The following is a 16,891-nucleotide window of genomic DNA, read 5'->3' on the forward strand; positions in this document are numbered from 1 at the left end:
ATGTTTGTGTTTGTTTGTGTGTCTGTCGACCTGCCAGCACTTTCATTTGGTGTGTGTGTGTGTGTGTGTGTGTGTGTGTGTATATATATATATATATATATATATATATATATATATATATATATCTAAAAAGAAAGATGATGAGACTTACCAAACAAAAGCGCTGGCAGGTCGATAGACACACAAACAAACACAAATATACACACAAAATTCAAGCTTTCGCAACAAACTGTTGCCTCATCAGGAAAGAGGGAAGGAGAGGGAAAGACGAAAGGATGTGGGTTTTAAGGGAGAGGGTAAGGAGTCATTCCAATCCCGGGAGCGGAAAGACTTACCTTAGGGGGAAAAAAGGACAGGTATACACTCGCACACACACACATATCCATCCACACATACAGACACAAGCAGACATATTTAAAGACAAAGAGTTTGGGCAGAGATGTCAGTCGAGGTGGAAGAGTAGAGGCAAAGAAGTTGTTGAGAGACAGGTGAGGTATGAGTGGCGGCAACTGGAAATTAGCGGAGATTGAGGCCTGGCGGATAACGAGAAGAGAGGATATACTGAAGGGCAAGTTCCCATCTCCGGAGTTCGGATAGGTTGGTGTTGGTGGGAAGTGTCCAGATAACCCGGACGGTGTAACACTGTGCCAAGATGTGCTGGCTGTGCACCAAGGCATGTTTAGCCACAGGGTGATCCTCATTACCAACAAACACTGTCTGCCTGTGTCCATTCATGCGAATGGACAGTTTGTTGCTGGTCATTCCCACATAGAATGCATCACAGTGTAGGCAGGTCAGTTGGTAAATCACGTGGGTGCTTTCACACGTGGCTCTGCCTTTGATCGTGTACACCTTCCGGGTTACAGGACTGGAGTAGGTGGTGGTGGGAGGGTGCATGGGACAGGTTTTGCACCGGGGGCGGTTACAAGGATAGGAGCCAGAGGGTAGGGAAGGTGGTTTGGGGATTTCATAGGGATGAACTAACAGGTTACGAAGGTTAGGTGGACGGCGGAAAGACACTCTTGGCGGAGTGGGGAGGATTTCATGAAGGATGGATCTCATTTCAGGGCAGGATTTGAGGAAGTCGTATCCCTGCTGGAGAGCCACATTCAGAGTCTGGTCCAGTCCCGGAAAGTATCCTGTCACAAGTGGGGCACTTTTGTGGTTCTTCTGTGGGGGATTCTGGGTTTGAGGGGATGAGGAAGTGGCTCTGGTTATTTGCTTCTGTACCAGGCCGGGAGGGTAGTTGCGGGATGCGAAAGCTGTTGTCAGGTTGTTGGTGTAATGTTTCAGGGATTCCGGACTGGAGCAGATTCGTTTGCCACGAAGACCTAGGCTGTAGGGAAGGGACCGTTTGATGTGGAATGGGTGGCAGCTGTCATAATGGAGGTACTGTTGCTTGTTGGTGGGTTTGATGTGGACGGACGTGTGAAGTTGGCCATTGGACAGGTGGAGGTCAACGTCAAGGAAAGTGGCATGGGATTTGGAGTAGGACCAGGTGAATCTGATGGAACCAAAGGAGTTGAGGTTGGAGAGGAAATTCTGGAGTTCTTCTTCACTGTGAGTCCAGATCACGAAGATGTCATCAATAAATCTGTACCAAACTTTGGGTTGGCAGACCTGGGTAACCAAGAAGGCTTCCTCTAAGCGACCCATGAATAGGTTGGCGTACGAGGGGGCCATCCTGGTACCCATGGCTGTTCCCTTTAATTGTTGGTATGTCTGGCCTTCAAAAGTGAAGAAGTTGTGTGTCAGGATGAAGCTGGCTAAGGTAATGAGGAAAGAGGTTTTAGGTAGGGTGGCAGGTGATCGGCGTGAAAGGAAATGCTCCATCGCAGCGAGGCCCTGGACGTGCGGAATATTTGTGTATAATGAAGTGGCATCAATGGTTACAAGGATGGTTTCCGGGGGTAACAGACTGGGTAAGGATTCCAGGCGTTCAAGGAAGTGGTTGGTGTCTTTGATGAAGGATGGGAGACTGCATGTAATGGGTTGAAGGTGTTGATCTACGTAGGCAGAGATACGTTCTGTGGGGGCTTGGTAACCAGCTACAATGGGGCGGCCGGGATGATTGGGTTTGTGGATTTTAGGAAGAAGGTAGAAGGTTGGGGTGCGGGGTGTCGGTGGGGTCAGGAGGTTGATGGAGTCAGGTGAAAGGTTTTGCAGGGGGCCTAAGGTTCTGAGGATTCCTTGAAGCTCCGCCTGGACATCGGGAATGGGGTTACCTTGGCAAACTTTGTATGTGGTGTTGTCTGAAAGCTGACGCAGTCCCTCAGCCACATACTCCCGACGATCAAGTACCACGGTCGTGGAACCCTTGTCCGCCGGAAGAATGACGATGGATCGGTCAGCCTTCAGATCACGGATAGCCTGGGCTTCAGCAGTGGTGATGTTGGGTGTAGGATTAAGGTTTTTTAAGAAGGATTGAGATGCAAGGCTGGAAGTCAGAAATTCCTGGAAGGTTTGGAGAGGGTGATTTTGAGGAAGAGGAGGTGGGTCCCGCTGTGACGGAGGACGGAACTGTTCCAGGCAGGGTTCAATTTGGATGGTGTCTTGGGGAGTTGGATCATTAGGAGTAGGATTAGGATCATTTTTCTTCGTGGCAAAGTGATATTTCCAGCAGAGAGTACGGGTGTAGGACAGTAAATCTTTGACGAGGGCTGTTTGGTTGAATCTGGGAGTGGGGCTGAAGGTGAGGCCTTTGGATAGGACAGAGGTTTCGGATTGGGAGAGAGGTTTGGAGGAAAGGTTAACTACTGAATTAGGGTGTTGTGGTTCCAGATTGTGTTGAAAGGAATTTTGAGGTTTTGGAGGGAGTGGAGCTGGAAGTGGGAGATTGAGTAGATGGGAGAGACTGGGTTTGTGTGCAATGAGAGGTGGTTTCTTTTTTATATATATATATATATATATATATATATATATATATATATATATATATATATATATATATAAAAGAAAGATGATGAGACTTACCAAACAAAAGCGCTGGCAGGTCGATAGACACACAAACAAACACAAATATACACACAAAATTCAAGCTTTCGCAACAAACTGTTGCCTCATCAGGAAAGAGGTAAGTCTTTCCGCTCCCGGGATTGGAATGACTCCTTACCCTCTCCCTTAAAACCCATATCCTTTCGTCTTTCCCTCTCCTTCCCTCTTTCCTGATGAGGCAACAGTTTGTTGCGAAAGCTTGAATTTTGTGTGTATATTTGTGTTTGTTTGTGTGTCTATCGACCTGCCAGCGCTTTTGTTTGATAAGTCTCATCATCTTTCTTTTTAGATATATTTTTTCCACGTGGAATGTTTCCCTCTGTTATATATATATATATAAGACGATTATGCTACTTAGCTGACAACCCGTGAAGACTTCATGTATAAGTGTAACTAACATTCTATGCCTTTATTCTTATGTCTACATATCTGCAGCCCTCTGCTAGAAGAAGGCTTTGAATTGTCATATGTAACACGGACATGTTTACCTTAACTATGTCAGTGCATGAGAAACAGTATGCTTTAATCGAGTTTAGAACTTGGAGAGTTTGGCCACATACTGAGCACCCTCACCATCAGAATTAAAATGCCAGACCACACACAACCACTGTGACATCTGCAACAACCTGATGTCTCAAATTAACAGTCATTGGTCATCCTGCATATGGTCCCAACTTGGCCCCATCTGACTTTCATGTGTTTCTGGAACTTAAACACCTTCAAGGACATGACTTTCATAGTGATGAAGTGGCACAGGCAGAGGTGAGGTTTCGGCTCCATTGAAGTCAAAACATTCTACAGTGACGGTACCAACAAACTGGTCTCATTGGGAGAAATGTGTGTCACCAGGGTCACCATGATGAGGAATGAACATGTAGACATGAAGAATATAAGTGTACAATGTTAAAAAAGTTTGTTTTATTTAAAAAAGTTTTAAAAATTTTTATACACAAAATTCTGAGGCATTACTTTTCAGCATGACTTTGAAAGAATATAGGAGTGTGGACGAACTGTTAAACACAGTATGGTGAATGCAATATCAAAGGCAAGATGGACACAAAGCCAAGACCAACCTCGATATTACAAGTGTTTATACCTACTTGATTTGCAGACAAAGAGATTGAAACAACACATTGTCATAACTTGATAAAATTTTGTGCGAAGACTGGCAACTTGCTTTACATGTTCAGACATACACAGATCCTATGACTGCACCACAGAGTCAACTCGTACAAATACCTGAGTATCAATATGTGGATATATAAAATTGTATCATCATATTGGCTCAGTCATACATAAAGCAGGTGGCAGATTTTGGTCTATTGCTAGGATACTCAGGAAATGCTGTCAGGCTGCAATGGAGATGCTTACTCACCCATCCTAAAATGTTGTCCGAGTGTGTGGGACACACATGAAATAGGTCTAAAAGATAAATGGAACTTGCTCTTCACAGCTGTTTGTAGAAAATGGAAGTAGCTGTATATACAGAAGTCACACTAGTCAGTGAGAATATACTAGACGAACGAGAAAATCTTTACCGAGAGACCACACTAATATATGGCTACTTTCCAGCAGTTGGAAGGGCAGCAGTTTGGGTGACTGATCTGGCCTTTTACAATTAACCTACGTGGCCTTGCTACGTCTTTACTGTGCATGGCTAAAAGGAGGGGAAACTACTTTACAGCAGGTCATGGGCAATTGCAGTTAAAGCTCACACCTACGATCAAAATATCTTGTGGCATTAAGATCATTAGTTATATAGAGGATTACCACTAACAAAAATTTAAAGTTGCACTACAAGCAGAATAGCAAAGTTCTTCACTGTGTGTACACAAAAAATTATTGTCTAAATTAGGCAGATCTGCCTCTTATTTGCACAAGACTTCAGGATTTATTTGTCCCTTGGCCTTGCTTCTGTTCAATTTTATGTTTTTTATGGGAAAGTAATACTAGGAATACAGATTAAAACAGTTAATTTTCCATCCAAACTGTCTGGCTGATAAAATTATGACACTCATTTTGTAATTTCTCTCTAGTTGCAGTAATTTAATCATTGCTTACAATTCTGTGATAAAACCACTTTCTTCTTATGATTTTAACCTAACTGATCTGAATACATCTGACTGTCATGGTCACAATCATTGGCCATTGGTTTTGCTACTGTATCACTGAAGGTTACTGGGTCACAAAAGAATTTTTCCGGGCAGGTTTTCAAAAGTTGGGAATAAATTATTCAGGGCATCCTTTGTTAGTAATATTTGAAAGAAGACAAACCTTTGAGTCTCTACCAACAATGATTCACCAGTTAAGTCTTCAGAACCTTACTAAAACTGAATCCAGTTGCTTTACGGAAGTTAAGATGCCTCTTGATGGTGACTTTTAAACTGCCAGTATGACAAGCTTCTGTGTTTCCCGAGCCACCTTTATGGTAGAGCATTCAATGAGCTATTCAATGGTGTATTCATTACTCTGAAGGGACTTGGGATATATATATATATATATATATATATATATATATATATATATATATATATATATATATATATATATATATATAACCGAGGGAAACATTCCACGTGGAAAAAATATATCTAAAAAGAAAGATGATGAGACTTACCAAACAAAAGCGCTGGCAGGTCGATAGACACACAAACAAACACAAATATACACGTCTCGTAGCAACGTTTCGATGGAATGCGCCCCATCATCTTCAGGCGAAGATGATGGAGACGCATTCCATCGAAACAGTGCTACGAGACAACCCATGAAGACTTAATATATGAAATTCACTGAGAAAGCCTGCACTCGCATATTAGTAACACTTGTTCTATTTAAAAATCTTACAGCTTCAAATGCAAAAATTCAGAGGCATTGCTTTTCAGCATGCCCTTGTATTTAATAGTATTTTTACTATTGTATGGCCCACATGGTGTTGATAATCCTGTATTCTTATGATCAGACATCCTGTTCTTCCTCCCACTGCACTTCACTAATTCCTATCATCTCCAACTTCAACCTATCCATTTCTATTTTCATGTTCTCTATCCCACCTAATCGATTAAGGAATTTATCACTCCACACTCTGAACTGTAGCCATAGTTGTTCCACACCCCACCCCCCGCCCCTCGTGTTGACATCGTTGTCCAGGGTAGTTCCTGTCCAGAGATCTGAGTGGGAGAGCTGTGTATCTTTATGAAATGGCAGTAGTTTCCCCTTGCTTTCAGCCATTATAAGTTACGACATAGCAAGGCCATGTAGGTTAATGGTAGAAGGCCAGATGATAGTCACCCAAGCTGCTGCAGCCTCCAACTGCTGGGAAGGCTGCTGGCCCTCTTCAACAGCCAGATTTTAGTGTGGGCTCTCCAGATGGCCTTCTATTGCAGCTGAATCTCCAAAATATATACATATATACACTACTGGCCATTAAAATTGCTACACCACGAAGATGACGTGCTATAGACGTAAAATTTAACCAACAGGAAGAAGGTCCTGTGATACGCAAATGATTAGCTTTTCAGAGCATTCACACAAGGTTGGCACCGGTGGCGACACCTACCACGTGCTGACATGAGGAAAGTTTCCAACCGATTTCTCATACACAAACAGCAGTTGACCGGCATTGCCTGGTGAAACGTTGCTGTGATGCCTCGTGTGAGGAGGAGAAATGCTTACCATCACGTTTCCGACTTTGATAAAGGTCGGATTGTAGCCTATCGCGATTGCGGTTTATCGTATCGCAACATTGCTGCTTGCGTTGGTCAGGATTCAATGACTGTTAGCAGAATATGGAATCGGTGGGTTCAGGAGGGTAATACGGAATGCCGTGCTGGATCCCAACGGCCTCGTATTACTAGCAGTCGTGATGACAGGCATCTTATCCGCATGTCTGTAACGGATCGTGAAGCTACGTCTCGATCCGTGAGTCAACAGATGGGGACGTTTGCAAGACAACAACCATCTGCACGAACTGTTCAGTGGCGTTTGCAGAAGCGTGGACTATCAGCTCGGAGACCGTGGCTGCGGTTACCCTTGACGCTGCATCACGGACAGGAGTGCCTGCGATGGTGTGCTCGACGATGAACCTGGGTGCACGAAGGGCAAAACGCCATTTTTTCGGATGAATCTAGGTTCTGTTTACAGCATCATGATGGTCGCATCCGTGTTTGGCGACATCGCGGTGAACGCACATTGGAAGCGTGTATTCGTCATCGCCATACTGGCGTATCACCCGGCGTGATTTATTTATTTATTTATTTATTTATTTATTTATTGTTCCATGGGACCACATTAAGGAGAAGTCTCCATGGTCATGGAACGAGTCAATACATGAAATTATAACACGATTGTAGAAACAGATAAAATGAAATATAAGAAACATATTCAGGCGACACGTCGTTAGCTTAAATAAAGAAAATCAAGAATGTAACACGGAATTTGCTTAATTTTTTAGCTCTTCCAGGAGCTCCTCGACAGAATAGAAGGAGTGAGCCATGAGGAAACTCTTCAGTTTAGACTTAAAAGTGTTTGGGCTACTGCTAAGATTTTTGAGTTCTTGTGGTAACTTATTGAAAATGGATGCAGCAGAATACTGCACTCCTTTCTGCACAAGAGTCAAGGAAGTGCATCCCACATGTAGATTTCATTTCTGCCTAGTATTAACTGAGTGAAAGCTGCTAACTCTTTTGCATGAATGGACACAGGCAGACAGTGTTTGTTAGTAATGAGGATCACCCTGTGGCTAAACATGGCTTAGTGCACGGCCACCACATCTTGGCACAGTGTTACACCGTCCGGGTTATCTGGATACTTCCCACTAACACCAACCTATCAGAACTCAGGAGATGAGAACTTGCTCTTCAATATATCCTCTCTTCCCGTTATCCACCAGGCCTCGATCTCCACTAATTGTTGCCGCCACTCATACCTCACCTGTCATTCAACAACATCTTTGCCTTTGCACTTCTGCCTCGACTGACATCTCTGCCCAAATTATTTGCCTTTAAATATGTCTGCTTGTGTCTGTGTATGTGCAGATGGATATGTGTGTGTGGGCGAGTGTATACCTGTCCTTTTTTCCCCCTAAGGTAAGTATTTCCGTTCCCGGGATTGGAATGACTCCTTACCCTCTCCCTTAAAACCCACATCCTTTCAGCTTTCGCTCTCCTTCCCTCTTTCCTGATGAAGATGATGTGACTTACCATACGAAAGCGCTGGCAGGTCGATAGAAACACAAACAAACACATACATACACACATTTTCCTTTTGTTGTGTATCTGTTGCCTTGTTTTTCCTTTTGCTGTATGTCACCACTTTCCATTTATATTTATCTTCTGGTTTTTGGCTTACTGAGTTTACTTAGACATCAACGGGAACACTTGAAATGTTGTTGTTTTTAAAATCCGATCATTCACTCGTATTTTCGCGATCTTCTTGCTTTTCCGTTTGATGGTTTTTACATACGCAGGACTTCTTTTCTTGTATTAATGTATTGTTTTCTTTCTTTGTGGTCGAAAGTTCGGTTTTTAATGCCTCAATGTCACTTTGTAGCAACTTTATAATTTTGTTTTTTGTATCAACTGCACTTACAAGATTGACCATTTCATCACGTAAACAACCGTGACAACCATGACATGTCCACAGAAAATCATCGCTGACGAATTTTAGACTTACTTTTGTGCTCTTTTCGTGTAACCAGTAGTTGCATTTGATACACAGAATACCCTTCATCGCACGCTTTTCACATTCTCTACATGAAGAACTGTTCATTTATTGCCTTTTTAATGAGAGAGAAGCATCACTGCACTTTCCTATTGGCGCCATCTTGGGTCATTCTTTCACCCATGTCCAAAAGCACACACACAGATATACATATGTTCTGTAATACTTACAAATGTGAAAAGAACTCCACTGCCCCCTTAAGCCACCAGTGTGGGCCACACAGCTGTTGCTTAGTGTTACTAATAGATGGGAGACCAGCAGCCATTCTTAGGCTTACCATAGTATTGGTTAATTCTCAATGTTGTTTTTAATGCTATGTTAGAAGAAAGGCCCACGGCAAATGACGGTGTCTACAAAATCTTTGCTAGATGTCACATATAAATAAGATAAAAGATTGTCAAGACACATTACCTTGTGTTACTCCAGACGTTGGTAAGAATAGATATAAGCATAACATACATGTGAACTCTTCTGCTCAGCTTTCAAATGTGAACTCATGTGAGGCAGAACAGTATTCACATGCAGGCATTTCACTCCCACTCCACTTCTAGGAATATATCAAGTGATGTCAGGATTTCCCAAACTCTTATTTCACATGACCCAGATGTTGAAACAAAGAGGAGGACATAATTATATTGTCTTTGCCTAGCAAGGATTGTCTTATTCAGGTAAGATCTTAATATTATTTAATCAAATCAAAATAAAAATGAATCTAACAATGGAAAAACCATGTTGGAATATCAGTAACATCATGAAAAAGATAGGTAGCTACTTACCATGAATATGAGATGTTGAGTTGCAGACAGGTGCGAAAAAGATAACCGTTACCCACTGAGCTTTTGGCCAAAGTCTTCTTCAGGAAAGAACACACACACACACACACACACACACACACACACACACACACACACACACACACACACACACACACACACGCAATGACGCAAAGAGAGATATGTCACACACATAACCACTATCTCCATTCCCTCCACTGGGAATTTGTGAGGTGTGCTTGCGTGTGTGAACGTGTGTATGTCTTCTTTTCTGAAGAAAGTGTTGGCCAAAAGCTCTATGTGCAACTTTTTGTTGTGCCAGTCTGCAATCCAGCATGCCATCTTTATGGTAAAAGTGACTCTACTTTACGTATCATCAGACAGTGCAACTGTATGCTTTGTCACCTAACATGCAATTCAGAATAATAGTCATGACCAATAACACATTACATTTTTGCTGCAGTGCACAAAATTTTGAACTGAAGTGACCATTGCAATGTAATGGACTACTAAAACTACTGATAGCACCGGCTGGTGAGGTGTGTGGTGCCGTCAATCAACTTGAAGGAGGAAGTGAACTTTAACTATGTAAACATAAACATATATCTAAAACAAAGATGATGTGACTTACCGAACGAAAGTGCTGGCAGGTCGATAGACACACAAACACACACACAAAATTCAAGCTTTCGCAACAAACTGTTGCCTCATCAGGAAAGAGGGGAAGGAGAGGGAAGGACGAAAGGATGTGGGTTTTAAGGTAGAGGGTAAGGAGTCATTCCAATCCCGGGAGCGGAAAGACTTACCTTAGGGGGAAAAAAGGACAGGTATACACTCGCACACACACACATATCCATCCACACATATACAGACACAAGCAGACATATTTAAAGAGGCAACAGTTTGTTGCGAAAGCTTGAATTTGTGTGTGTGTTTGTGTTTGTTTGAGTGTCTATCGACCTGCCAGCGCTTTCGTTCGGTAAGTCACATCATCTTTGTTTTTAGATATATTTTTCCCACGTGGAATGTTTCCCTCTATTATATTAAACATAAACATATTATTTTTTTGTTACAAAACTGTTAATATGAGGACAATCATGAGGTATAATGCCACAGAACTATATTATAAACACTTTTCATTTTTCATACTATGGTTTTAATATATGTACATGTGTGATGTGTAAAATATCGATGTACAACCAAGGTTGGCAGTACTGCACAGTTTGTAAGCTCTGTGAAACAGGAGCCGGTGGTTGGCAGGTGTAGAGAAAATGGGCAGTTGGTGTTGAGACGTCTTGTGATACGCTTGCTTTGAGAAGGTCAAGGATAGAGGGAACAAAATGATGTATTGGAAAAGCTGTCACATTGAAAATTATTGAATATCATCACAATCAGCATTTATAAAATAAAAGTTGGAAGTTTAAATATGTGTCAGTTCTTACGCAGCAGAATACACACCCTGGACCTCAAATTGATTTAACAAACAGCGGATTGTGAGATTCATCATTGGACCATGAGCATGCAACGACGACGAATAGAGGTAAGAAAGTTCTGTTACTCTAAATTCAAATTGTGATGATACCTTTGTTTCTCCATGTCTTCTGTAGTGGACTGTTAAGGCAGCCAGTCCACAGTGAAGTAGCCGAAAGGGCACGCGTCAACTCACGCCGTCTGGCGTTAAGTCTGGAACAGGATTCGTAATGAATGTGATAAAGAAAAGAACGTAGCTACTAGAACACTTAACTTTTATATTGTCCTTTGGTATACAGCATCGTGGATGATACAAGTGAGACTCTATCTTGAGGTACATGCAACGTTACAAATGGTTAATGGCGCCTTGCTAGGTCGTAGCCATTAACTTAGCTGAAGGCTATTCTAACTGTCTCTCGGCAAATGAGAGAAAGGCTTCGTCAGTGTAGTCGCTAGCAACGTCGTCGTACAACTGGGGCGAGTGCTAGTCAGTCTCTCGAGACCTGCCTTGTGGTGGCGCTCGGTCTGCGATCCTGACAGTGGCGACATGCGGGTCCGACATGTACTAATGGACCGCGGCCTATTTAAGCTACCACCTAGCAAGTGTGGTGTCTGGCGGTGACACCACATCTTCAACCCTGTATATACTCTGTTAGAGTGAGCAGCGTGATGGGGACTTGTGGTTGACTAGGCACACCAGGGAGACCACACAGGTTTAAAATGATAATTTGTAGCTTAATATATTACTACTGACAATAATTAATATTTTCCCCCGGAGAAAGAGGTGCATTACACCATCACTTTCTTACTTCAACAAATTGATCATTTGTTTGTTATGTATCAGAATATCTTGAAGCAACAGGAATTCTGTATTGACTGTACTCACCACAAAGTCTTTCATTCATTGTATTACATAGTAGCTTTCAATAGTTTGCGTTTTTAATGATTTCCTCAATAGTAATCATATTGGGACATGGAAAACAAAATTAAAATAAATAAACAGAAAGGAAGTTCACTGTTTATGTATGGGAAAGAAATTACTATTGTGTTTAGTTTGCAGTGTTTGGTAAAAGATGAACTGAGTTCCCAAAATGGCTTATCTTTCCTAAAACTGAAGAAATATCATCTTGTAATGAATTATATAGGCAAAGATGTTTTTTGCAAAATTAAGTAAAAGAACCACTTTTAAATACTGAAATCATTGTTTAAACTCTACTGCCTGAATATGTCTTGATTATTTATAATACTATGGAAAGGATAGATTTCTACTCACTATAAAGAGGAGATGCTGAGATGCAAACAGGCACAATCAAAATACCGCTAAACATCTAAGCATTCAGCATAAATGCCTTCTTAGAAAACAGAAAGCACGCAAGTGTACTCGCACACAACCATTGTCACTGGCTGCTGTGGCCAGATTGTGGGCTACAACTGCCTCTGACTTCAGCAGCACTCCAAGGTGGGTGGTGGGGTGAGAAGGCACGGAGTAAGCAGGGGGATGGATAGCGGGGCAGTGGTCGGGGAAGGTGGTGTGTTGGCTGTGAGAGCGTACAGGCGTGCGGTGGGGGGAGGGCAATGCTGCTGTCGCAGAGTCAAGATGCTTGCTGGCAGGGGCAGGATAGGCAGGGGGTAGAGGAGAGAAGTGGGTAGTGGGTGTGTCGGCAGAATGGAAGGTGTGTGAATTGCTGTAGTGATGAAGTGGGAGCAGGAAAAGTGATAGGTAGGTGGAGGACAGGGACTAATGAAGGCAGAGGCCAGGTGGGCTACAGGAACGAGGGATATGTTGTAAGGAGAGCTCCCCCTTGTGCAGTTCAGTTGGTAGGAAAAATGTAGATGTCACAGGGTGTGAAGTAGTCACTGAAATGAAGCTCATTGTGTTGGGTAGCATTGCAATGTCCATTTTGAACACTGCATGCCACCAGTCATTTTATATATTCAGCTGGTATCAAAATTTTGTAAATTTAAGTGCCAAAACTTAAACGGAGCATTCGGTTCCTCATTTATGGTCTAAAAGAAAATAATATTTGCTATTCTAAGAATAGTTATTTTTGTTTTTGTTTGTTGTTGTGGTATGTTACTTGCATTGACTATGTAGTTCTTCAGTAAGTCAGTTCTGATGTAATTAAATTTCCAGAAAAAAACATTGGACGGCTTGTGGGAAAGTCCATCAGCTGCATAAAGATGATGACATCCTCACAATAATGTGGTCCACGAATCTCAGTACACCGAGTTTGCCACAATTACCGAAGTTGGTATTAATTCAGAGGAATCTTAGCAATTAGTCAGTCACATTTGTTATTACAACTCTTGTCATCCAAATTAGAAAGTAGAAGCTAAATTCAAATCTGAAATCACCTCTTCTAATTGAAAGCTAGAGTACAACAAAAGTCACTGAGAAAGAAATCGATAACACTAAATCAAACATTATTGCCTGCAATAAATCACTTCAGGTCTCTGTCAAGCAAATAATAGAAGACTGCAGAAGAAAATTACGAGGAAAAGTCAAGGTTCACATTGCATTATTTCCTGGAACACTTTAAAGAGCTAGACAAGAGATGTGCTGCATGGACCACTCATTTTGGGAATGAACTGTTATCGGAAATCCACTGAGGAATGAGATGCCATAGTGAGGTGTGATTTACATATATCTGTCAGTCTGTTGTAAATATATTACAAAAATTTAACAAAAAAAGTATAAGAAACGCATTTTTCGACACTCATCGAATACAAATAATTTAACAACAATCAGGAGGTAACAAATGTAACCCAGACACCATTTTGGCAAACACCTAACCTATATTCACTCTGTGTACCAGCTGGTGATAATGCTAAACCAGAAGGTAAGTTAAAGCTCAAATGATTTCATATGTTTACACAGAATGGGAAAATTTTGCCAAACGCATTTCCTTCACTGTTCAGCTGCCTCTTTCCACTTCATTGGGGTGAAGGACGCAAATTAGAGTATACAGTGAATTTTATAGATCCAGAATATTATACTGATTGTTTGGAAATTATGTAAAGCAGTGACACTTTCTAGCAATTTGAAATGATATTTTTAATAAATGTTAGTCACTTGACGTGCAACTGCGTATTCCCACATTTATTTAACACAGATATTTACCAAGTCTGAAATTATATACCTTACAGATTATTTTACAGCCTTGTGAAATAGGGACAAAAGTTTAGAGAAACCAGCCCAGCATGATTTCATAGCATTTGCCATTGCTAAATTGCCAACCAGGGTACAACTATATTTATTAGGGAGTCCAAGAGATTAAGAGGAAGAGATTTTGGGGGCACTATGATCACTTGAGGTGCCATATACTATGGACTTTCAGGAAATAATTCCAAATGATTACCATGTTTGTGATGCAAACAAACAGTAAAAATTAACCAAATCAAAGCTCACAGAAAAGTCCATCTATGAATTTTAAAAATCAAAGTCAAAACATCACTGGTAATAAAAATGAACACAATCCGCATTTTGACCATCAATAAATACACAATAGTGGTAAAAATTACAATAATAAATATAACCCAAACACAAATTTGAAATGCAATAATCAAACTACCATTGTAGCCAGAATGTTAATTTGGTACAATCCAATGACACAAAGGCCAATAAATACCATTGACCAAATTTCAATTGCAGTTGTTCTTGTGAGCACCAATGTCATTGTACTAATGTGTGTATAAATCATAGGAGGCAATGGGATTATATAATGGTTACTCATGATGGTATTTCACGACACCCAAAATGATATGATCATGTATGTACGAATGTCCTGTTATAAGAAGTTCATGGTGATACAGGAAGACAATTCCGAGAATCATCTCATCAACAATACAATTTGTAAATAATCTAAAGACATTGTGCTGGCCAGTGTATCTGCGTACAACTATATATGTTTTTCTTAGCTCTGTCTGATACTACAGTTTTTGGGTATGTTTGTAATCTTAGTTGTATGGAGTAAACTCTAAATCTATTTTTAAAATGCCTGAAAATTAGTACATATCTACGGTTTTTGATGTATCTACGAAATAATTTTTAACAAATCACTGTGTATTCTGATGTATCCAATATCACTATCAAAAGTGATCAAAGAATGAATAAATAAATACATACATATTTAGTACTGTGATGATTTGATAACAGTTTTTCAGAGCAGACCTAAAACCTGAGTTGACATCAGCTGCCAATAGAGAAAGAGACAGAAGGCAGTACATGACGTCGACATGGAAGGAGTTGCGTGAACCGTAGAGAAGGGTAGAGGTAAGGTGAAGCAGTGGGAAACATGTTAGTGCAGTTTATGGCAGGGGATTGGGAGAGTTCATGGTATGCTGGAGAGAGACTTCCCAACTGCATAGTTCAGAGAAACTTGTGCTGGAAGAGAGGTCCAAATAGTCCATTTAGTGAAGCAGCTGTTGAAGTTACTAGTGATGTGGTGCACAACATGTTTAGCAACTGAATGATCTAGTCTGTGGTTTTCCACAGTATGTTAGTGGCCATTCAGGCGAGTAAATAATTGGTTACTCATCATGTCCATGTAGAATGCTGTACAGTAACTGCAGCTTAGCTCATATACACTGAGGTGAAGCAAGTCATGAGATACTTCCTAATATCATGTCCATGTGGTGTAGTGCAGCAACTCAGTGTGGCATGGACTCAATAAGTCGTTGGAAGTCCTCTGGAGAAATATTGAGCCACGCTGCCTCTATAACCACCCATAGTTGCAAAAATCTTACCAGTGAAGGATTCTGTTCACAGGCTTACTTCTCAGTTATGTTCCATTCATGTTAGATGGGATACACTTAGTGTCCAGAACATTCTTCAAAACAGTTGTGGCCCAGTGGCATGGCACACTGTTATTTGTAAAAATTCCATTATTGTTTGGAAGCATGAAGTCTGTGAAAGGCTGCAAATGATCTCATAACAGCTAAGAATAAACATTTCCAGCCAATGAGTGGTTCAATTGGACAAGAAGACTCAGTCAGTCCATTCCACGTTAACACAGCCCACACCATTATGGAGCCACCAACAGATTGCACAGCGCCTTTTCACAATTTGGATCCACGGCTCCATGGGGGCTGTGCCACACTCGAATCCTGCCATCACCTCTTACCGACTGAAATCAGAACTTAGTTGACCAGGCCACCATTTTCTAGATGTCAAAGATCCAATCAGAAATAGGTCACAAGCCCAGGAGAGGCACTGCCGGCAAAGTCAGTCTCTCAGCAAAGACACTTGTGTCAGTTGTCTGCTGCCACAGCCTGTAATGCCAAACTTTGCTCCACTATCCTAACAGATACATTTGTTGCATGCCCCACACTGATCTGCGTAGTTGTTTCGTGCATTGCTACTTGTCTGTTGCCACTGACAACTCTATGCAAACGCTGCTGCTCTCACTCATTAAGTGAAGGCCATTGTCCACAGCATTGTCCATGGCAAGAGGTAATGTCTGAAATGAGGTATTCTAGTTCCACTCTTGACACTGTGGATCTCAGAATATTTAATTCCTTAATGATTTCTGAAATGGATGTCCCCTGCCTTTAGTTCTAACTACCACACCATGTTCAAAGTATGCTGGTTCCTGTAGTGTGGCTATAATTGTGTCGGAAAGCTATCCACATGATGCACTTGAGTACTGATTATAGCTCTGTCAATGTGCTGCCCTCTTATATGTTGTGTACACGATACTGCCGCTATCTGTATATGTGCATATAGCTATCCCGTGATATTTGTCTCCTCAGTGTACAACATGGCTGCTTTCACACGTGGGTCTGCCTTTTATTGGGTAGCAGATGCCTGCAACTGGACTGTGGTAGGAGATGATGGGTGGAACACTTTTTTGCGGATCTGCGTAGGATATCGAGTAGGATATTTCTCATCTCAGGGCATGACAACAGTTAGTCTGAGCACTGAGGAAGGATGTGGT

Source organism: Schistocerca nitens, chromosome 11 (assembly GCF_023898315.1).
Source record: "Schistocerca nitens isolate TAMUIC-IGC-003100 chromosome 11, iqSchNite1.1, whole genome shotgun sequence".
Taxonomy (NCBI): domain Eukaryota; kingdom Metazoa; phylum Arthropoda; class Insecta; order Orthoptera; family Acrididae; genus Schistocerca; species Schistocerca nitens.